This window comes from Neolamprologus brichardi, chromosome 14, assembly GCF_056152115.1.
Source record: "Neolamprologus brichardi isolate AB-2024 chromosome 14, ASM5615211v1, whole genome shotgun sequence".
NCBI classification, from domain to species: domain Eukaryota; kingdom Metazoa; phylum Chordata; class Actinopteri; order Cichliformes; family Cichlidae; genus Neolamprologus; species Neolamprologus brichardi.
Genome location: NC_142117.1, coordinates 39,095,654 through 39,118,317, shown reverse-complemented (window position 1 = coordinate 39,118,317; position 22,664 = coordinate 39,095,654). Strand labels below are relative to the sequence as shown.

Sequence of the window (22,664 nt, the reverse complement as noted above, 5' to 3'; positions counted from 1 at the left end):
TGCGTGTTGGAAGCTCTGTGTGAGATGAACTGTACAAGGAGCTTAGTGGCTCACTCAGTCACATGCATTTATTTGTGTCATGCTGTAGCAAATTCATGTCTGAAGAGTTTTTACCGAATTCAAAGTCAAAGTTAGCCAGTAATCACACTCAATACAACAAAAGGTAATTTTAATGAGGGCTGCAGAGAGGAGCGCCAACACTGTGTCGTCCAGTTCATTCAATTCAATTCAATTCAATTTTATTTATATAGCGCCAAATCACAACAAATGTCGAATCAAGGCGCTTCATAGATACAGAGAAAAGCCCAACAATCATATGACCCCCTATGAGCAAGCACTTTGGCGACAGTGGGAAGGAAAAACTCCCTTTTAACAGGAAGAAACCTCCGGCAGAACCAGGCTCAGGGAGGGGCGGCCATCTGCTGCGACCGGTTGGGGTGAGAGAAGGAAGACAGGATAAAAGACATGCTGTGGAAGAGAGACAGAGATTAATAACAGATATGATTCAATGCAGAGAGGTCTGTTAACACATAGTGAGTGAGAAAGGTGACTTGAAAGGAAAAACTCAATGCATCATGGGAATCCCCCGGCAGCCTACATCTATTGCAGCATAACTAAGGGAGGATTCAGGGTCACCTGGTCCAGCCCTAACTATATGCTTTAGCAAAAAGGAAAGTTTTAAGCCTAATCTTAAAAGTAGAGATAGTGTCTGTCTCCCGAATCCAAACTGGAAGCTGGTTCCACAGAAGAGGGGCCTGAAAACTGAAGGCTCTCCCTCCCATTCTACTTTTAAATACTCTAGGAACAACAAGTAGGCCTGCAGAGCGGGAGCGAAGTGCTCTAATAGGGTAATATGGTACTACAAGGTCATTAAGATAAGATGGGGCCTGATTATTTAAGACCTTGTATGTGAGGAGCATGATTTTGAATTCAATTCTGGATTTAACAGGAAGCCAATGAAGGGAAGCCAAAACAGGAGAAATATGCTCTCTCTTTCTAGTCCCTGTCAGTACTCTTGCTGCAGCATTTTGGATTAACTGAAGGCTTTTCAGTGAGTTTTTTGGACATCCTGATAATAATGAATTGCAGTAGTCCAGCCTGGAAGTAATAAATGCATGAACTAGTTTTTCAGCATCACTCTGAGACAGGATATTTCTAATTTTAGAGATGTTGCGCAAATGGAAGAACGCAGTCTTACATATTTGTTTAATATGTGCGTTGAAGGACATATCCTGGTCAAAAATGACTCCAAGGTTCCTCACAGTGTTACTGGAGGCCAAGGTAATGCCATCCAGAGTAAGAATCTGGTTAGATACCATATTTCTAAGCTTTTCAGCGCCGAGTACAATGACCTCAGTTTTATCTGAGTTAAGAAGCAGAAAGTTAGTGGCCATCCAAGTCTTTATGTCTTTAAGACATTCCTGCAGTTTAACTAATTGGTGTGTGTTATCTGGCTTCATGGACAGATAGAGCTGGGTGTCATCTGCATAGCAGTGAAAATGTATGCTATGTCTTCTAATGATGCTGCCTAGGGGAAGCATGTATAATGTAAACAGAATTGGTCCTAGCACTGAACCCTGTGGAACTCCATAATTAACCTCAGTGTGTGAAGAGGACTCTCCATTTACATGCACAAATTGGAGTCTATTAGATAGATATGATACAAACCACTGCAGTGCAGTACCTGTAATACCTACAGCATGTTCTAATCGCTCTAATAGGATATTATGGTCAACAGTATCGAATGCTGCACTAAGGTCAAGAAGGACAAGCACAGAGATGAGTCCACTGTCAGAGGCCATAAGAAGATCATTTGTAACCTTCACTAAAGCTGTTTCTGTGCTGTGATGAACTCTGAAACCTGACTGAAACTCTTCAAATAAACCATTCCTCTGCAGATGATCTGTTAGCTGTTTGACAACTACTCTTTCAAGGATTTTTGATATGAAAGGAAGGTTGGAGATTGGCCTATAATTAGCTAAGACTGCTGGGTCTAGAGATGGCTTTTTGAGTAAAGGTTTAACTGCAGCCACCTTGAAGGCCTGTGGTACATAGCCGATTATTAGAGATAGGTTGATCATATATAAGATCGAAGAATTAATCAATGGCAGGACTTCTTTGAGCAGTTTTGTAGGAATGGGGTCTATAAGACACGTTGATGGTTTGGAGGAAGTAATTATTGAAGTTAACTCAGAAAGATCGATTGGAGAAAAAGAGTCTAACTTAACATCAATGGAACTAAGAGTAGCTGTAGATAATATTAGATCTGTGGGATGATTATTGGTAATTTTTTCTCTAATGATAAAAATTTTATTTGTGAAGAAGTTCATGAAGTCATCACTAGTTAACGTTAAAGGGATGGTTGGCTCAAAAGAGCTCTGACTTTTTGTCAGCCTGGCTACAGTGCTGAAGAGAAACCTAGGGTTGTTCTTATTTTCTTCAATCAGTGATGAGTAGTAAGCTGTTCTGGCTTTGCGGAGGGCTTTCTTATAAAGCAACAAACTATTTCTCCAGGCTAAATGATGATCCTCTAAATTTGTGACACGCCATTTCCTCTCCAGATTACGAGTCATCTGCTTTAGGGTACGTGTTTGAGAATTATACCACGGGGTCAGGTACTTCTGATTAGAAACCTTAGTTTTCACCGGAGCTACAGTATCCAGAGTCGTACGTAGTGAGGAGGTGAAATTATTAACAAGATAATCGACCTCTGTTGGGGTAGCGTTCAGATAGCTGCTCTGCTCTGTGTTGGTACAGGGCATTGACGATGATAACAGTGGCTGGATTATATTCTTAAACTTAGTTACAGCGCTTTCAGAAAGACATCTACTTTGATAAAGTCCACTCTCCACTGCTGCGTAATCAATTATTGTAAATGTAAATGTTATCAAGAAATGATCAGACAGGAGAGGGTTTTCAGGAAACACTGTTAAATGTTCAGTTTCTATGCCATATGTTAAAACAAGATCTAGAGTGTGATTAAAGTGGTGGGTGGGTTCTTTTACATTTTGAGAGAAACCAATTGAGTCTAACAACAGATTAAATGCCATGTTGAGGCTGTCATTTTTAGCATCAACATGGATGTTAAAATCACCCACAATAATTATTTTATCTGAGCTCAGAACTAAATTAGATATAAAGTCTGAGAAATCAGACAGAAACTCTGTGTAAGGCCCAGGTGGACGATAGATGATAACAAGTAAGACTGGTTTCTGAGTTTCACAGCTGGGGTGGACAATGTTAAGCATCAGGCTTTCAAATGAATTAAAAGTCTGTCTTGGTCTTTCATTAATTAATAGACTGGTGTGAAAAATTGCTGCCAAACCGCCCCCTCGACCTGTGCTTCGAGATTTCTGATAGTTAGAATGACTCGGGGGTGTTGATTCATTTAAACTAACATAATCATCCTGCTGCAACCAGGTTTCTGTAAGGCAGAGTAAATCAATTTGTTGATCAATTATTAAGTCATGTACTAACAGAGACTTGGAGGAGAGAGACCTAATATTTAATAATCCACATTTCACTGTTTTACTCTTTGGTTCAGATGTGGATACTGTATTGTTCTTTCTTTGTAAATGTTTAAGTTGTTTGTTGCTGGTTTTTAGTTTGTTTTTTGTCTTTTTGGAAGCAGACACAGTCTCTATGGAGATGGGTTTTTGGGGGGGTAGCAGGAGGAGAGAAGCTGCAGAGAGGCGTGTAAGACTGCAACTCTGCTTCCTGGTCCCAACTCTGGATAGTCATGTTTTGAGGGGTTTAATAAATTTGTCGATATTTCTAGAAATGAGAGCTGCTCCATCCAAAGTGGGATGGATGCCATCTCTCCTAACAAGACCAGGTTTCCTCCAGAAGGTTTGCCAATTATCTATGAAGCCCACATCATTTCTGGGACACCACTCAGACAGCCAGCAATTTAAGGAGAACATGCGGCTAAACATGTCACTCCTGGTCTGATTGGGGAGGGGACCAGAGAAAACTACAGAGTCCGACATTGTTTTGGCAAAGTTACACACCGATTCAATATTGATTTTAGTGACCTCCGATTGGCGTAACCGGGTGTCATTACTGCCGACGTGAATTATGATTTTACTGAATTTACGTTTACCCTTAGCCAGCAGTTTTAAATTTCCTTCAATGTCGCCTGCTCTGGCCCCTGGAAGACAATTGACTATGGTTGCCGGTGTCTCTAGCTTCACATGTCTGAGAACAGAATCACCAATTACCAGAGTTTGACCCCCAGCGGGTGTGTCACCGAGTGGGGAAAAACGGTTACACACATGAACGGGTTGGTGGTGTACCTGGGGCTTCTGTTTAGGACTATGCTTCCTCCTCACCGTTACCCAGCCGCCTTCTTTCCGCAGCTGCTTGGGATTTGCCGGGGAACAGCTAGCGGGGCTTACGCTATCTTCGGCTGCACCAGCTAAAGGGGCCTGGCTAGCTAAGGGTGAGAGAAGGGTGCAAAGCCGAGTCTCCAGATCAGTAATCCTGGCCTCCAGAGCTGCAAATATGCTACATTTGTTACAGATATCATTACTGCTAAAGGAGGCCGAGGAGTAACTAAACATCTGACACAATGAGCAAGAAAGTGCAGAAGGGACAGGTGAAGTAGCCATGAAGCTAACGGGTCGGCTACGAGCTAAGCTAGCGAAACAGTACAGAGACAGTGAGTGAATACTTTGGCTATAAATTAGGTAGTGAGTACACAGAAAGTGTGCTTCGGATGAAGCACGTGAAGATTATACTGTGGAAAAAAAAGAATGTATTTAAAAGTTGTTAATTAAACTGCTAAGCAAATAAGCTACTCAGAAACACCACTGTGTTTGAGCAGGAACAGGAAGCGATACTATACCACAGAGCGAGCGAACACCAAGTGACAGCGCCACCGACAGGACAGGAGCCAGGAGCCGGAGTTGAAAACCGGAGTCTGTCTGTTAAGTCAATAAAACCACTGAGGCTCAATCGTGAGTAGCGTCGGGTGAAATAGCCTCAAAAATATATCACAATATTTCAAGACAATTAAGGGGAAAACAATTGAACAACATTTTACTGATGTTTGCAGCTTGTAAGCAGCAGGATCAGAGAAGGAAAAGTTATTTTCTGATGGTTTCAGTACTGAAGGATGTTTGAAGGAAGAGACTGGAGGAAAGATGAGTTTACAGTTCACACACAGCTAAGAGTTTCACTTCAGGGTAAACCTGGTTATAATCTTGTCCTTGCAGCCCACGTTGTGCTGCTACACTGGCAACAACCTGCCAGTCAGTTTAGGAGCATTTGATTGTGTTATTCTTTTCCTGATGCTGTTTTCTTCCAAACACTTCTCTTAGCCTTTTGGTTGTGGAGAAATTTTATGCAAGCAGCAACAGGGAGCCAGCGGAGAGCAGAGAAAATCTATCATCTACTGTTTTTTGGCTGACTGGAGACCAAATATACCTTGTTTAGGACAATTTGTAGAGGTTTTACTGTGCGTGTTGGAAGCTCTGTGTGAGATGAACTGTACAAGGAGCTTAGTAGCTCACTCAGTCACATGCATTTATTTGTTGTAGCAAATTCATGTCTGAAGAGTTTTTACCGAATTCTTCTTTTGTAGCTCAAAGTCAAAGTTAGCCAGTAATCACACTCAATACAACAAAAGGTGATTTTAATGAGGGCTGCAGAGAACTGCCAACACTGTGTCGTCCAGTTCATGAAAGGGAAGTTGCAATTAGAGCATGAAGCTGCAAACACAGGAGTATTCGGGAGCTTAATGTCCCTTTACCAACGTAAAGCAGTAGCTATAACATTTACACCACCTGCCGTGATATGAGAAAACATCTTAAAGAGCACGCACTTTGTCTCAGTGGGGAAATTAGCTTTTTATGGCAGGATGAGCAAATGCCACATTGCACTTTTTGGGCATCTTTTGCAAAGATTAACTGTGATTTTACAGAAGAAGATAAAACTGTACAGTGTGAGAGTGGAGATGAGTGTGTGTGAGAGGACATGTGCTATGGAAAAGTCTGCAAACACATAAAGGTGTCCTGTTAAACAGACAGCAGTGTCTAAATGTATAAGAATTTATATCTACAACCAGAGATGGGAAGTAACGCGTTACTTGTAATGCGTTACTTGTAACACGTTACTGTAATCAGATTACTTTTTTCAAGTAACGAGTAAAGTATGGGATTACTATTGCAAAAACGGTAATTAGATTACCGTTACTTTCCCGTAGGAACGCTGCGTTACTGCGTTACTAAAACCGTGATTTTTTTGCGAGAATGTCTCATGACAGTGACGTAAGCGAGTGCGACGTTGGTGACAACAGCTGTGTGCAGATCAACAATGGATCATATATCGAGTGCGGAGAGAGTATGAGCGTGCAGCGTTTAAAGCGTGGAAGTACTGACCTTACTTTGAGTTTGATTCCATAAAAAGTGACAAAAACATTAGTGTCCGTTGTGCGTGGGAAGAAAACTTCTTTTTACAGCAAAAAAACCCTAAACTTCCAAACAAGCACCGAGTAGCTACGACGTAATGGGAAACTCACAGAGAAACTCGCGGATTCTTCCACTGACCGCTGCACACCTGCACCAGGGTAAACCTCCGCCTACCCCACTCCTGCTTTACAGGTGAAAATAGAGCAACAGGACCGCTAGTCTTTGACTTTATTTATTTTCTGCTGTGTTTTACTTGCATCTATTTGAAAGACTGAGTGTAAACACAAAATATTTTATTTTATGTGCTGGAATGTGCAGAAAATAGGTTTAAATGTTAAACTAATTTCTTCCAGTCAGAGAATGTTGCATATAATTAAATTTTTGCTTGATGCATGATCTCTTTGTGTTGTAGACAGTGTTGGTCAAGTTACTTGAAAAAAGTAATCAGTAACTAATTACTGATTACTTCCCCCAAAAAGTAATCCCGTTACTTCACTGATTACTTATTTTCAAAAGTAATGAATTACATAGTTACTTAGTTACTTAGTTACTTAGTTACTTTTTAAAAACACGATTTACAACCTGAATAGGTGATAAAGTGATAGATCTTTCAGCCCAATTCTACTTTTTCTGCATAATCATCATACAAAATGTAATCAAATGGAAAAGTCTCTTTTTAAAACTTGTTTTATTAGTTTTAATCTTTTAACTTTATGCATCAAGCAAAAATTTAATTATCTGCAACATTCTCTGACTGGAAGAAATTAGTTTAACATTTAAACCTATTTTCTGCACATTCCAGCACATAAAATAAAATATTTTTGTGTTTACACTCAGTCTTTCAAATAGATGCAAGTAAAACACAGCAGAAAATAAATAAAGTCAAAGACTAGCGGTCCTGTTGCTCTATTTTCACCTGTAAAGCAGGAGTGGGGTAGGCGGAGGGTTACCCTGGTGCAGGTGTGCCGTGGTCAGTGGAAGAATCCGCGAGTTTCTCTGTGAGTTTCCCATTACGTCGTAGCTACTCGGTGCTTGTTTGGAAGTTTAGGGGTTTTTTCGCTGTAAAAAGAAGTTTTCTTCCCACGCACAACGGACACTAATGTTTTTGTCACTTTTTATGGAATCAAACTCAAAGTAAGGTCAGTACTTCCACGCTTTAAACTCTGCACGCTCATACTCTCTGCACTCGATATATGATCCATTGTTGATCTGCACACAGCTGTTGTCACGAACGTCGCACTCGCTTACGTCACTGTCATGAGACATTCTCGCAAAAAACTCACGGTTTTAGTAACGCAGTAACGCAGCGTTCCTACGGGAAAGTAACGGTAATCTAATTACCGTTTTTGCAATAGTAATCCCTTACTTTACTCGTTACTTGAAAAAAGTATTCTGTCTCTGTCGTAGATGTTAGAAGCAGATTTTGGAAGTCTGGAGCGAGAGCCTTCGTAGATTACTCTTGTTTTTCCAGCACAGCCTACACGCTCACTGAAGTATTCAGTATTCAGTATTTATCTTCTGTCTTTCGTGTTGAAGTCCACCCCCTTAACCCTCAACAACAAACTGGGCTTGTGTTGACTTGTTCCTCTTATCGCTGTGTTTTCCATGGCAGCACAGAGCTGTGAACACTGGTGGAAACTAGATTCACTACATTTATTGTTTTGCCTTCAGCCTCTTCTCAGTTACTGTTGGAAGACTTTGCAGAAAAGTGCACTTGGTTGTTGACATGATAAGAGACTGGAACAGCTGGAAAAACAAACTCTTCAGACTTACTCCCCCAGACAAACACTTGTCAAAAAGGGCCTAAGCTAAAGTGTTGATACCAGTTCTCTTTAATTCCACAATGTTGTTTCTTCGCCACTTCAGGGAAGAGAAACATGTTGTAGACACCGGACTTCTACATTTTTTATGATGCAAGTGTTAGAAAGCAGGAGCCCTTTTCCCAGTTCTTTGCTGTTTTGTGGTGGAGTGTGCGCAGGAGGTTTATCAGAAAGGCAGTAAAGTCAGTACAAGGGTACATCTGGTAAAAAACAACAGTAGAGCTAAAAGAAAATCCTGGAGATACTTCTCTATGTGGCCAAACAGATGGTAACCTCTGGGCCTGAAACATGAAGCTAATGCAGTTCTTCAGGCCCACTAATGTCCACTTGAGGCTGGCTTCCAGTGTGAGTCAGTAATTATAGACTCACATGTTAAAACATCCAACTTTACAGCAGAAATAAATATGTTTGCAGTCTGATACAAATGCATTGATGGAAGTGTTTGGCCTGTATGGTTAGATCTGCTGTATTTGGATGCATTAAGGCTTAAAGTTAAAGGCGTGACTGCTTTAACAGACATCTATGCAAGGTTTCACATCCACTAATTTAATTCACTGAACTGGACCCTTTTTGATATTAATTTTACACATTTTGTAGTATTTGTATCAATTTTTACGTATTAGCCACCTAGCTTAATTGTTTCTGATGATAACGGAGCCTACAATGTACTTCATACCTTCCTTGCCTTTAAATATATTATGTATGTCTATTTCACACTTTGCCGTGACATCGGGTTGCATATTCCTGTGCACCTCTGGACATCCAGCATGGCTGCTGCCTTTAAATTTGACCCTGGACGCTCCTCTTCCTCACACAGATCTTTTACACTGTGGGCTCTGCGGTTTCAAACCCCTAACTTCCTCATCACACTGGGTCAATCTTCTGGACAGACGTCACTGGTAATGATTTGAAGAGCACAAAGCATCTGGTACAACTGGGCTATTAACTGGTTTTTAACTTAATCACGTTTTAAATTGTGTTTTCTTTAATAAAGAAACATTTCCATTACACTGTAATGAATGAACAATCCAAACATAATGACTGTTTAGATGAAACACACTGAAAGCTCTGTGAACATCAGCTGCTTGTGTCTGATCCCTGTTGCTGCTGTGCTCGTCCACTGTTTACGTCTCTTTGCCACCCACAGACACCTCACCGTGACTTTTACAGGCAGGGAGGGACCAGCAGTTGTTTGAGTTTTACATTGCATCTCCCGCCTCTTCCAGTTTTATTTTCATTTATTTTTTATTCCTATTTCTGGGAAAATTCTTGGTAAATCTATTGTCAACTGACTGATGATTTGTCAGCATCACTGAACTCCCGATTGCCTGAGAGAGGTTAAAGATTGGCTGTCAGAAAATTCTCTCGTTTTAAATGAGAAAAAAACTGAAGTTATGGCGTTCGACAGCCATATTCCTCGAGACCAGCTTGTTGCCCTGCTGGGGCCCCGAGCTAACTCTCTCTCTGATTCTATGCGTAACCTGGGTGTCTATTTGGATAGCTCCTTTAAGCTCGATAAGCAAGTATCATCTGTAGTTAAATCTGGTTTTTTCAACTGCGCCAGATTTCTAAAGCTAAGCATTATACACCACACAGGCACCTGGAAAAACTTATCCATGCTTTTGTGACCTCCAGGTTAGATTACTGTAATTCTCTCTACTGTGGTCTCCTTCTCTCTTCGAAGGCTGCAGCTCGTTCAGAAAGCTGCGGCTCGTCTTCTTACCGGCACTAGAAAATTTGACCCTATTACTCCGGCTCTTGTTGACACTGGTTACCAATCAAATATCGCATTGAGTTTAAAATCTTGCTACTCGCTTTTAAAATCCTGAATAACATTGCGCCCAGCTACCTCACTGACCTCCTCACCTGTACACTCCTTGTCGTGCATTAAGATCATCAGGTCAATTACTCCTGGCCCAACCTAAGTTTAGACTGAAGACCAGAGGCGACCCTTTGCTTCAGCTGCACCCGACCTTTGGAAGCCTCCCAGCTTCTATTCGAGCCTCGGACTCTATCCAGTCCTTTAAATCAAGATTAAAAGCAGATCTATTTGACTTGGCTTTCCCGACCAGTTAATACCCTTTTAAATCTTTTAATTTTTAAACTTTTAAATCTCTTATTAGATTTTATTAAATTTATTATTTTTATTAATTTTACTGCTGTTTTTGTCTTCTTAGCATATTTTGTATTTATCTAACTCTCCTGGTCTGTTAGTGCCTCTATCCTGTCTGTGCTTGTGCCCGATTTGTACCCTGTTATTGACTTATGTTGACTCTCCATATTACTGTGAAGCACTTTGGTGTGCCTTCGGCTTTTGAATGTGCTATATAAATAAAATTGTATTGTATTGTAAAAAGATTTTTACGAAACGACTGGAACTACGCAGGATGTCAATGTGTGCTGGCACATTTTTTTCCATGCCAACACAATTTTCCCCTTTACGGCTCCTTAGATTAAACTCCTTTTGACTTTTGTCTTCCTCAAAATGAAAGCGAAGGAGATCATCATGGCGACACAAGTGCTGCAAAGGACGGGGCACTCATGGCGCTCTCCAAAAGACAGCAGCGGGGCTGAAAGCTGTCCAGATGTCTGTGAGAAGACAACCTTAAAGGGAGTTATGCCAAATCAAATCTGATGTTTCTGAATCTTACAGATCATTTTGAGTTTTGTTATAATTCAGCACAATGCTACTTTTAACTCAATTTGCATAATCTTCTCCTCTTAGTTTAATTGGTTGGTGATATAATTGTCTAATTAGCACTAAACTAATGATCGTGTCCTTCCTTTTCCAGGTATTTGCTCATAAATCAAAATATAGAGCAAACTGTTAACCTGCAAGAGAAAAGGTCACAGAATCGTTTATTATAAATCAGTCTCTGGGATACATGAATGTCAGCATCAAATGTCTCAGCGATCCATCCAATTACTGTCACGACATTAAGCTAATCCCTCTGCTTCAGGCTCCGTCTTTCTCACTTTTAGTGACATTTATAGCATGTGTTGTGTACCGAGAAGCCGTGCTGTCATTGGACCGTCTGCTCTGTTGATCTGAGTGTAGTCAGCACTTCACTAGAACCTTACTGCTGGCAGGTATAAGTGCCATCTAAACTATTAAAAGCCTTATTGATAGCTAACGTTGTTTCCCGGTAACAAAAAGTCTATTATTACCCTGCAGGGACCGAGCGAAATATGAAAAATCCTTTGTGAAACATCAAAACTGCTTGTCTGACAGTAGAAGAGAACCTTTCTTATTCTTGTCAGCCTCGTGTTTTGGAAACGTTTTGTTATGAAGATGATCTGCAGCTCTGGCAGACATCGTTAACACTTCTCTGGTTGTAAAATCAAAGCGAGAATTTAGGGTGAAAAATAATCGTTTAATCTGCTTTTTCATCACAGCTGCTGGTGTGGGTCATTTATAGAGGAGCTCTTGGAGGTTAGTGAGGTGGGTGGGTTAGTGGCTGTTCATGTCATGGACACAGACAACTAGTTTGATTCCTGCATTTAACCAATGAGTGAAAGTAAAATAGAAAAAAAAGCAAAAACAGCAAAACACAAACGTCTCATAGGAGCAGCTTTACAGTTTCCTGACCAACAAACCTGCAAGTGAATACCACCGCCACCCTTCCAGACCTGTTCTCTAAAAGGGGAACGTTGTCCTGTGCAACTAATAATACAGCTGCAAATGCATCAAAGCACTGCTGACAAACCAGCATTATACATGATGGACAAGAAGACACTGATTCTAAAAACTGGATGATCACCATGATCACTTTTCTGCTTCTTTGGAGTAGTAATATATTAAAACGACTGCTTTTTTAAAGTAAAGCACTATACAAATACACGCCATTTACCACTTACCATTGAATGCATCACTTTGCCTTTTATACACAGCAGAAAACCATTTACTACACTTCTCACTGCACTGATGTGTACAATCCTACATCTGTTCATCTGTGCTTTAGTGAATGCAAAGTTTTGGAGTCTTCTTTACGTTTGGATATTTATAAAGGCCAGCATGTTGCTTTGTTCTTGTAGTGCTGTTAAATCTTGTACACAGCAGTAGATTGTTGATTCCAGACTGAGCAGTTTTGCTTTTTACCGTCACATTATTGTGTTTTCAGTGTTTTTGCACGTAAACGTGACGAGACGATGTCTCAGACGTCATTCTTGACTCCAGATCGTTTCTATCACATCAAACCTTCAGAGATTAATTTGTTCTGTTGAATCTTGATTAAGAAGGAGCATACTCAGGTTTACATTTTTAGGGTTGGGTTACTACCTGTGATCACTTTGACTTCACAGGGTTAAAATGAAGCAGGAGACTCTTTCTGTCTCCAGAGGTCACGATGAATTTAGAATGTGCTGCTTAAATTTGACGCTGCCTTCACCTGGAACAGCTGCAAAATCACCAGAATCTTAAGCAGCCGTTCCACTAAATGTATTTAAGGTTGTTCTGACCAAGGTTATTATCGTTAACGAAAACTAACGAAATAACGAAAACTAGAAGTGAAAAAACATTTTCGTTAACGGAAATAAAAATAAAAACCAAAAAAGTAAAACTAACTAAAACTGGAATGAGTGTTCACAAAACTAACTAAAATTAACTGAATTTATAGCAAAAATGTGTTTAGTTTTCATTGATGTGTGCGTGTCATACAATAGTCAAGGGTGAAAATGAAGTTTAGTTTCCAGATTTTTTTCTTGCTGTGTCTCATTATGCCAGCAGGTGGCAGTACGTTAGTCGAGTCGTCTGTGTTGCTGCTCCGTCCACGCGCAGAATCATGTCAGGAAAAGTCGGGAGCCAGAGTCCAATTTGGGATTACTTTGAATATGACTGTGTTTTGGATAAAGCAAGTGTCTTGTAGTGGAAACAGACAAATTATGAGGGACATTTCTAAAGGGAAAAAATCCCACAAACCTTAAAGTGCACTTGAAAAGCTCACACAAGAAGGCTAACCTAGCTTAGCTTGAGAAGGTAAGGGAGCACACTCAACCCAACAAAAGACAACAGGACGGGGATATCTACACAACTGTGTGAGTCAATTACCTTCAAAAAGTTTATCAATTCACTTGAACCAAAATTACGAACACCCGGTGCTGCGAGAGTTAATAGTCTCATTGGGGCCAAGATATACATTTTATAGTTGCCTGGTATCAATGGTTGTTCATCTGCCTTTATTTATTTATTTAAAGAACCCATAGGTGGGAATGTGAGTTGTCTGTCTCTGCGTGTTAGCCCTGCGACAGACAGGCGACCTGTCCAGGGTGCAGTATGGTAGCTGGAATAGCAACATACCCAAGGATGAGCAGAATGACTGATATGATGAAACTGGGATTTTGTTACACTTAATTATTGCAAACACAACTAAAACTATAACTGAAACTAATCAAAACTAAACTGAAACTAAGGATTTTCAAAAAAATAAAAACTAAACTAAACTAGCAAACAATTGGTAAAAACTAATTAAAACTGATATAAAATTGAAAATCTGAAGTCAAAACTAAATACATATAAAAACTAATGAAAACTGCAAAACTATTAAAACCCTGGTTCTGACTAACCAAGCAGCCGTTATTTCAGTCTGTAAGTGTTCTGCCTGATCATTACGTCTCTGTTTCGGCCCAACACAATAACCTATTCTTACATTAAATGTTTGATTCAGGTTGTTATATTGCACCTCTGAAGCTAAAGTACACAAACAGAGAAAAAACATTGTCATTGATAACACAGACTTAGTGTTTGGAGCTGTGGAGCTGTGATTACAGGAACACATCACAATTGATCTTTCTTAATATTGAAAATGACTTTGTTTCTTCTGCATGGATGTGCGATATTATTGCTTATAGTAAAGCAGGAAGAAATCCCTCTCAACAAACATAAACAGAGTGTCTTCTTTTGAAATTTGAATAACAACAAATTCCTTTTTTTTCCAAGAAAAATACCTTTTATTTCATTATAAATCCACATAATTGTATCTATGAAAGCATAAAATCGCATGTCGTCGTGTTTTTTTCTCCTTATTGTGGTCATTAGTTTCGTTATATTCAAAGTAAATCATGGGTATCAAACCATCGAAGACTGTAAGGTGTATGTCGCATACAAACACAGACACTGTCAACGGCAAAGAGGGGCGTCGAGGGGGAGGGAGGAGGGGAGGGGGGAGGGACAGGAAGGGACGGCGCGAGTTCTGCCGGCCATTTTTTAAAACCACTTGGTATATTTAACCATCCCGAGTGCCAGCGTTCAGTGGTAGGAACAGTTTCGGTCAAGTTCACCAGCGATGTGTTCACACACAGCTGCTCGGCAGCGTTAGAGCGTTTTCGCCGCTTTCACCGTCGCGTGTAGAGACGCACGCGTGCTGCCGCAGACGCTGAATCACTTCCCGCTGGTGCTCCGTCCTCAGGACACTGATTTTAAATTTTTTTTGTAATATTCCAACACAGAGAGAACCGATCCACAATGGACGCAAACATAGCGATTATGTCAACATTTTCTAAGTCATCCACAGCCAGAAGAGTTAGATTGGTAATACTGGAGGATATACAAGTCAGCTGTTCATCAGAGAGAAAAGGGGAGAGACAGAGTGATTAAGAGAAATAGAGCAAGAGAAGGCAGGGATGAGATGAAAACATATGAGTAAAGTGCCAGGAGAGTTCACGGTTTCGTTTCTTGACTGTTTGTTATTATCATAGATGCTTTGAGACAAGACGCTGACAATGTGCTCATATTTTCAATCCAAGGCCCAACATGGAGTTTCAAGAGGTGTGTTTCCGGAAGTCTGGGTGTCCTCCCAGTGTTGTAATAGTGCTGTCATAATACTGTTGTAATCCTTTGGCATATGACTATATGCTGGGGAAAGAAAAGAGCGGTGCCACCAACCACTGACCACGAGAACATCCAGGGGAAACGTTGTCCACATACATCTGTTCTGCACATTCTCAGAAACGAAGCGATCACACAAACACCCGTCAGATGATTGTTTACATCCTCGAAAGAAGAAAAAGAGCTTCTGTGAGGGGTTTATCTCGTTCCTCTGATCCAAAGTTTCGAGAACCGGTTCCAGACCTGCATCCAACATGTCCGTCCCAGCGGCGTGGGGTCTTTTGCATATCAGCAGGTGGGCTTTGAATTCTCTGGCTCCAAAGGTCACATCCTGTGTGGGTCTGGTATGACGTGGTATCAGAGGATAGTGTGTATCAAAGTGTCAGGGCTCACAAGAAGGATGTTAACATACAACCCACGAGGCACCTGAAACAGATAAGAGATGGAGAGTGGTTCACAGTCAGTGAGGGATTTTTGATCTACATAAAGAAGCTTTAGATAAATCCACATTATCATCTCTGATAAGTGAATAAAGGGAATTATCTTAAAGTAAGAAGTGATTATTTATCAGTCTTATTACTCACCAAGTTATATTTTCATTTACATCACCAAACTAAAAGGTGTTTTAACTAATCTGTCACAAGTTTTCTGCTTAATTATCACTGCCTGTCTAAGGAGCTTGCAAAGAAAAGCGTCTGGACTTCTTTAAGTTACTTGAAGAAGTTTCACCTTCATCCGAGAAGCTTCTTCAGTTCTAAGGTCAAATGGTGGAGAGTCCCAGATTTAAGCCCCCAAGAGGGACAAAGGACCCCTTAATGATCCTCTACCTAATCACATGAGCCAAGGTGTGAAGACTGGTGTAGGTCACAATCAGGTTTCAGGTGAGCTCATTGTGAAACCTGGCCCCACCCTATCATATGGTTTCCTGAGGTCAGATGGCCCAGGATGTGAGTGGGCGTTAAAGCGTCTGGGAAGGATCTCAGAACCACCGCCTCTGTTCAAAGATGGTCATTCACAGTGGACATAAATGGCTTAAATCTGGGACTCCCCACCATTTGACCTTAGAACTGAAGAAGCTTCTCGGATGAGACGTGAAACGTCTTGAAGTAACTTAAAGAAGTCCAGACGCTTTTCTTTCCAAGCTCCTTAGACTACGATGACCTGGATGACTGAGAACCTTCACAGACATATTACTGCCTTTGTTTTTACCCCGAGTCAGTGACTCATTCTCCCACTTAAATGTTGTTATATTTAATATTTATTGTTTTAAATAATACATCAATAGTACATCTGTACATCTATATACTTTTTATGTGTGTCTGTGTGTAAATAGTCTGTGTAACCACTGTTGGCTGTGCTGTTGGCTGTCTTGACCAGGTCCCACATCAGAGTCTTTAATCTTAAGAGTCTCCCAGATTTACGGCACAAGGTCTCCATACTATCTTCACTAAGTCGTTACTTATGGACACCTGTAAAAGATCGCTTGTGTCGTTTTTTAATAAAAAAGACTCATCTCTTATCTGCAGGGTCACTGTGATTTTAATGCAAACTGTGAGGTTGTTGTTAGTTTTCAAACCAATGAGTGAAACAAAGGCACACAACACAAAGCTCCCGAACAGGACACAAACCAAAGCCTCCTATATGACAAACTTCACCACTATGCATTCCTAATATTGCTGCTGCCAACATGTCAGCTCACAGATGCGAGAAGAAAACCTCGTGCGTACCTTTAAGAGACAGCAGCATCTGACAGAAGAGTGCTATTGAAACCCATGGACGACAGCACGTTGTGTGTATACATGCGATTTACTCTCTTACAAACATAGAGCTCAGTAAAATGTAGAAACACACTGAATAATTAACAATTGCACAGTGTTATATTTCTGTATTCACGTCTGCTTATGAACACTTGCTTTGTGTTTTGCTTCTTGTTTGTCTTTCTGTGTTTTAAGTGAACTTGATTTTCACGAGCTGGCCTCTTGGAGTGGAAGTCTTTATTTTATTTATAGACTGCAGCTTTCTTGAATATATGCTTGTTCTTTGTTATTGATCCAACACACTCGAGGCTTCCCAACTTATGGGGAAAAGAGAAAACATGCATATATCCTCTCCTACCTCGTACAAAAACACCAAAAAACAACCCACGGTGTGTGCTGCGGGGTTTCTTTGTTTTTCAGTACTGATGACTCAGTGACTGCTTGGCCAGCTTCTGAGATTTCAGGTTTTTAGAAAAGCTTCCCTGCATATACAGTGGGGCAAAAAAGTATTTAGTCAGTTCCCCCACGTAAAATGATGACAGAGGTCAGTAATTTGCACCAGAGGTACACTTCAACTGTGAGAGACAGAATGTGAAAAAAAAATCCATGAATTCACATGGTAGGATTTGTAAAGAATTTATTCGTAAATCAGGGTGAAAAATAAGTATTTGGTCACCTCAAACAAGGAAAATCCCTGGCTCTCACAGACCTGTAACGTCTTCTGTAAGAAGCTTTTCTGTCCCCCACTCGTTACCTGTATGAATGGCACCTGTTTGACCTCATCATCTGTATAAAAGACACCTGTCCACAGCCTCAACCAGTCAGACTCCAAACTCCGCCATGGCCAAGACCAAAGAGCTTTCGAAGGACACCAGGAAAAGAATTGTAGACCTGCACCAGACTGGGAAGAGTGAATCTACAGTAGGCAAGCAGCTTGGTGTGAAAAAATCAACTGTGGGAGCAATCATCAGAAAATGGAAGACATACAAGACCACTGATAATCTCCCTCGATCTGGGGCTCCACGCAAGATCTCATCCCGTGGGGTCAAAATGATCATGAGAACGGTGAGCAAAGATCCCAGAACCACACGGGGGGACCTGGTGAATGACCTGCAGAGAGCTGGGACCAAAGTAACAAAGGTCACCATCAGTAACACACTACAACGGCAGGGAATCAAATCCCGCAGTGCCAGACGTGTTCCGCTGCTGAAGCCAGTGCATGTCCAGGCCCGTCTGAAGTTTGCCAGAGAGCACATGGATGATACAGCAGAGGATTGGGAGAATGTCATGTGGTCAGATGAAACCAAAGTAGAACTTTTTGGTATAAACTCAACTCGTCGTGTTTGGAGGAAGAAGAATACTGAGTTGCATCCCAAGAACACCATACCTACTGTGAAGCATGGGGGTGGAAACATCATGCTATGGGGCTGTTTTTCTGCCAAGGGGACAGGACGACTGATCCGTGTTAAGGACAGAATGAATGGGGCCAAGTATCGTGAGATTTTGAGCCAAAACCTCCTTCCATCAGTGAGAACTTTGAAGATGAAACGAGGCTGGGTCTTCCAACATGACAATGATCCAAAACACACCGCCCGGGCAACAAAGGAGTGGCTCCGTAAGAAGCATTTGAAAGTCCTGGAGTGGCCTAGCCAGTCTCCAGACCTCAACCCCATAGAAAATCTGTGGCGGGAGTTGAAAGTCCGTGTTGCTCGGCGACAGCCCCAAAACATCACTGCTCTTGAGAAGATCTGCATGGAGGAATGGGCCAAAATACCAGCTACTGTGTGTGCAAACCTGGTAAAGACCTATAGTAAACGTTTGACCTCTGTTATTGCCAACAAAGGTTATGTTACAAAGTACTGAGTTGTATTTTTGTTATTGACCAAATACTTATTTTCCACCCTGATTTACGAATAAATTCTTTACAAATCCTACCATGTGAATTCATGGATTTTTTTTTCACATTCTGTCTCTCACAGTTGAAGTGTACCTCTGGTGCAAATTACTGACCTCTGTCATCATTTTAAGTGGGGGAACTTGCACAATCGGTGGCTGACTAAATACTTTTTTGCCCCACTGTACTTTGCTTTGGAAACGATCCCCTTCTCACCCACAAACTCTTTTCTGCTTATATTTGAAATGCAAATACAGGGCATCCCAGCCCCTCTTTAGTCTGGTAAAATAAATAAAGCTTTATTTTGCTACACTGAGATTTACTTCCAATCAAGGGAAATTAAGTTGTTCTGCTCTGTGTCAGGAACTGCAGTTCCTCTGCTGGCCACTTGAGGCTGGCTACCAGACTGCAAAAAAGTGGTAGTTTCAGTCCTCAAAACAACTGTATTCAATTCAATTCAGTGTTATTATATAGCACCAAATCACAACAACAGTCACCCTGATGTGCTTTACATCGTAAGAGAAGACCCTACAATAATACAGAGAACTGCAGCAATCAAACGACTCCTTGTGAGCAAACGTCTGGCGACAGTGGGGAAGAAAAACTCAGTTTTAACAGGAAGCAGGGCACCAATCTGCTTACTTAATTACTTGCATGTCTTTTATCCTGTTTTCCTTTTCTCTCCCCAACCCGTCGTGGCCCCGCCCCTCCCTGAGCCTGAGGCTACGTCCACACGTACCCGGGTATTTTTGAAAACCTAGATGTTTCTATGCGTTTGCACCTTTCGTCCACACGTAAACGGCGTTTTTGGTCACTGAAAACAGAGATTTTTAAAAACTCCGGCCAGGGTGGATATTTTTGAAAACTCCGTTTTTGCATTTACGTGTGGACGAGAAAAACGCAGAAAACGCAGCGTCAAAGATGTGCGCCTTTTTTGACGTCACACTGTGCGCCACGTTATTGTTTCGGTGAAATGAATTTCTACAATACTGTTACTGTTAATTGTTCTCTCTGCAGTGTTTAAATGCTTACATATACACACACAGTTACTGTCCCTCCACACATACGACTCGGTTCTGCTTCTATGCGCCAGCTTTGTTTACTTTTTCCCACCGAGGCTTCTAGACTTCTGATTGGCCAACATTTCTGCACGGTTAGGAATATAGCGCCACCTGCTGCTTTGGCATGTTCCTAGCAGCGTTTTCCTTCATTTCTGCCTTTACGTGTGGACGGGATTATTTTTTAAAACGGAAATGGAAAATCTCAGTTTTCAAAAATACCCGTGTACGTGTGGACGTAGTCTGGTTCTGCCAGAGGTTTCTTCCTGTTAAAAGGGAGTTTTTCCTTCCCACTGTCACCAAAGTGCTTGCTCAGAGGGGGTCATATGATTGTTGGGTTTTTTTTCTGTATGTATTACTGTAGCGTCTACCTTACAATATAAAGCGCCTTGAGGTGACTGTTGTTGTATTTGCACTGTATAAATAAAATTGAATTGAACTTGCTGGTTGTAGCGAGTGTCTCTCTCCTGACTCCAAACTAGGGCCTGACAGCTGAAGGCTCTGCCTCGAATCATACGTGAATACTTCAGGAACCACCAGTGAGCCAGCAGTCTGAGAGTGAAGTGTCTAATAGGGTAAATCTTTTTGCTTTTTAAATTTTCAGGTAATATAACTTACCTGATGTCTGATATGGACAGTCCAAGATGTTGTTGCTTTAAGTTTAACCTTTTCTTCAATAACTTACAGTTTACTAGCTTATCTAGCCAGTCTTGGTTGATAATGTCGCACTCCAGCATGGTTTCAGAAATATGATAAATTCTGCCTCCAAAAAGCATCACGCTACAACTTTAATGGTTAAATTCATGAATTGATACATTAAAAGTGAAAAACCTTTGTATAGTTGCAAGTGAAATGCACCATCTGATAAATTATAAACCTTGAAGCACACTGCAGTCTTTTGTGAAGAGACATTGGGGTTAAATATCTTGGTGGCATCACTCAGTTAATGGGACAATATGAAAAATATGAAGAATATAAAGAATTATGAAACGCTGAATATGAAGATCAGTGCACACTGATTGAGGATGAAGTCATATGTGATGACATAAATTAAAAAAACGTGGCCTCTTGTCAGAAACTGTTAATAGGGTGGACGAGCAGAAAGCAAAGAGAGGAAGAAGACGAGGAGGAGGGGAGGTGGAGAATGCTTACATAATGAAATAGAAGTCTTACATAATGGAGTGACACCAATCTGCATACTGTGGGGGATCAGGCCATTACATAATGGCCCAATAAAGGAGAATAATGCTGTTTACTAAGGCAAGGCGATATTTACAGAGCACTTAGAGGCAGACAGACTCCAGGCCTGCTAATGGCTGCTGACTGCTACACTCTCCCTTCATCTCTTCCTCAATTAACTCCATTTTCTCCCTCTCTCTATTAAAGCATGCTTAACATGTTTCCAGCCCTCTCTCCCCTCAAGATGTTCTGACAGAGCATCTCTGGTGGTACGATGAGCGGTTACCCTCCCACCTGTGTGCATACGCGAGTGTGTTTGTGTGTTAGCTTGATCTCTCACCTCTTCTCCCTCCAGCGCTGTGAAGCTGAATGTAAGTAAATCTGAAAAACACACAACCAACAAAAAGTAACAACAAGATGGGATCAGAGTTCAGATATCAACCCATCGAGAAAGACACACGGGGAAGCAACTGTCAGGTCACGTCTAAAAGAAAACTAATCCACCTACAGGCACCTCTGAAGCTCACAATTTTCCATATTATCCAGTTTAAGCCGGTTTAGCTGATCAGCAAAAAAAACAAATAAGAGATATTGGGGTTTTATGGTTTTATGGGGCTTTGCAGCCGAGTGCGAAGCGGTGGGAACGGCCTGCTGCTTGTTCGTGAGTGATGGGAGAAGGGAGATCGACAGACGGATTGGTGCTGTGGCCGCAGTGATGCAGACGCTGCACCGGTCCGTCGTGGTGAAGAGAGCTGAGTGTAAAAGTGAAGCTCTCGATTAACCGGTCGATCTGCGTCCCTACCCTCACCTATGGTTACGACCCGTGAGTCGTGACTGAAAGAATGAGATGGCGGATACAAGCGGCGGAAATGAGCTTCATCCAAAGGGTGGCTGGCCTCTCCCTTAGAGATAGGGTGAGTCATCCGGGAGGGGCTCAGAGTAGAACCGCTGCTCCTCCACATCGAAAGGAGCCAGCTGAGGTGGTTCGGGCAAGTCCCACCGGGAGGAGGCACCCGGGCAGACCCCGGACACACTGGATGGATTATATCTCTCACCTTGGGGGAGGGGCCGGGGAGAGGGAGTTCTGGGCTTCTCAGCTTAGGCTGCTGCCAATGCGACCCGGCCCCGGATAAGTGGAAGAAGCTGGAAGGATGGAGCTTAATTAGCTGCAACACCTTCGATCGGTCAGTGAGTGGGGCAGTTTGTATTGTACAGCATGATTCCTACCTCAGTATAACCACCAGCAGGGTGGATGAGGAGGTGTGGTTGCATCATAAACCCACAGACTGCTCCTTATAAGCCCACTGCAGTCTGTCCCACAGTTGTGAAATTAACATGAGGGTTACTTGTGTTTTGATTATTATGAATTACATTTAACACATAAAGTTTTCTTAAACTTCTTGGATTTGTAACATTCAAATGAGGTGTTTACTGACCTAAAATATTTGAAAGGCCTTCAGTGATTAAACGACCCATCCATCCTACATCCCGACAAAACATTCATGGGAGAGTGGAAAGATCGACTCTCAATTGAAAGCATCATTATCGCTTCCACAAATTCATCAATCCCTGCAGCCATAACTCACAACCAACAGAAAAATGATGACTGTGATCATACTCGTTTCCCAGATCGAGTAATCAATAAAGTCATTCTTGCTCACACAAGTTCGCCCCCCACCACCACCTCTCCCACATCACGAGCTCTTATTTTCTCTCCATCTTC

At 41.5% G+C, this 22,664-nt stretch overlaps 1 protein-coding gene across 11 annotated transcripts in view; it reads right to left on the bottom strand.

Moving 5' to 3' along the window:
* Positions 1-22,664, bottom strand: part of si:cabz01090165.1 (leucine-rich repeat and fibronectin type III domain-containing protein 1-like protein) — a 499,613-nt gene that overhangs the window by 5,040 nt on the left and 471,909 nt on the right. For 9 of the 11 annotated variants that reach the window (XR_015720013.1, XR_015720009.1, XR_015720005.1 and 6 more), the window contains 2 exons: positions 21,282-21,322; positions 14,199-15,479 (listed from right to left, as the gene is read on the bottom strand). The exons of 1 other annotated variant lie outside the window; for it this stretch is intronic. The gene's annotated coding sequence lies outside the window, so the exon portion shown is untranslated. Of the gene's footprint in view, positions 1-14,198; positions 15,480-21,281; positions 21,323-22,664 lie in introns of those variants that run through there. One more of the 11 variants, XR_015720006.1, reaches the window with a different exon arrangement.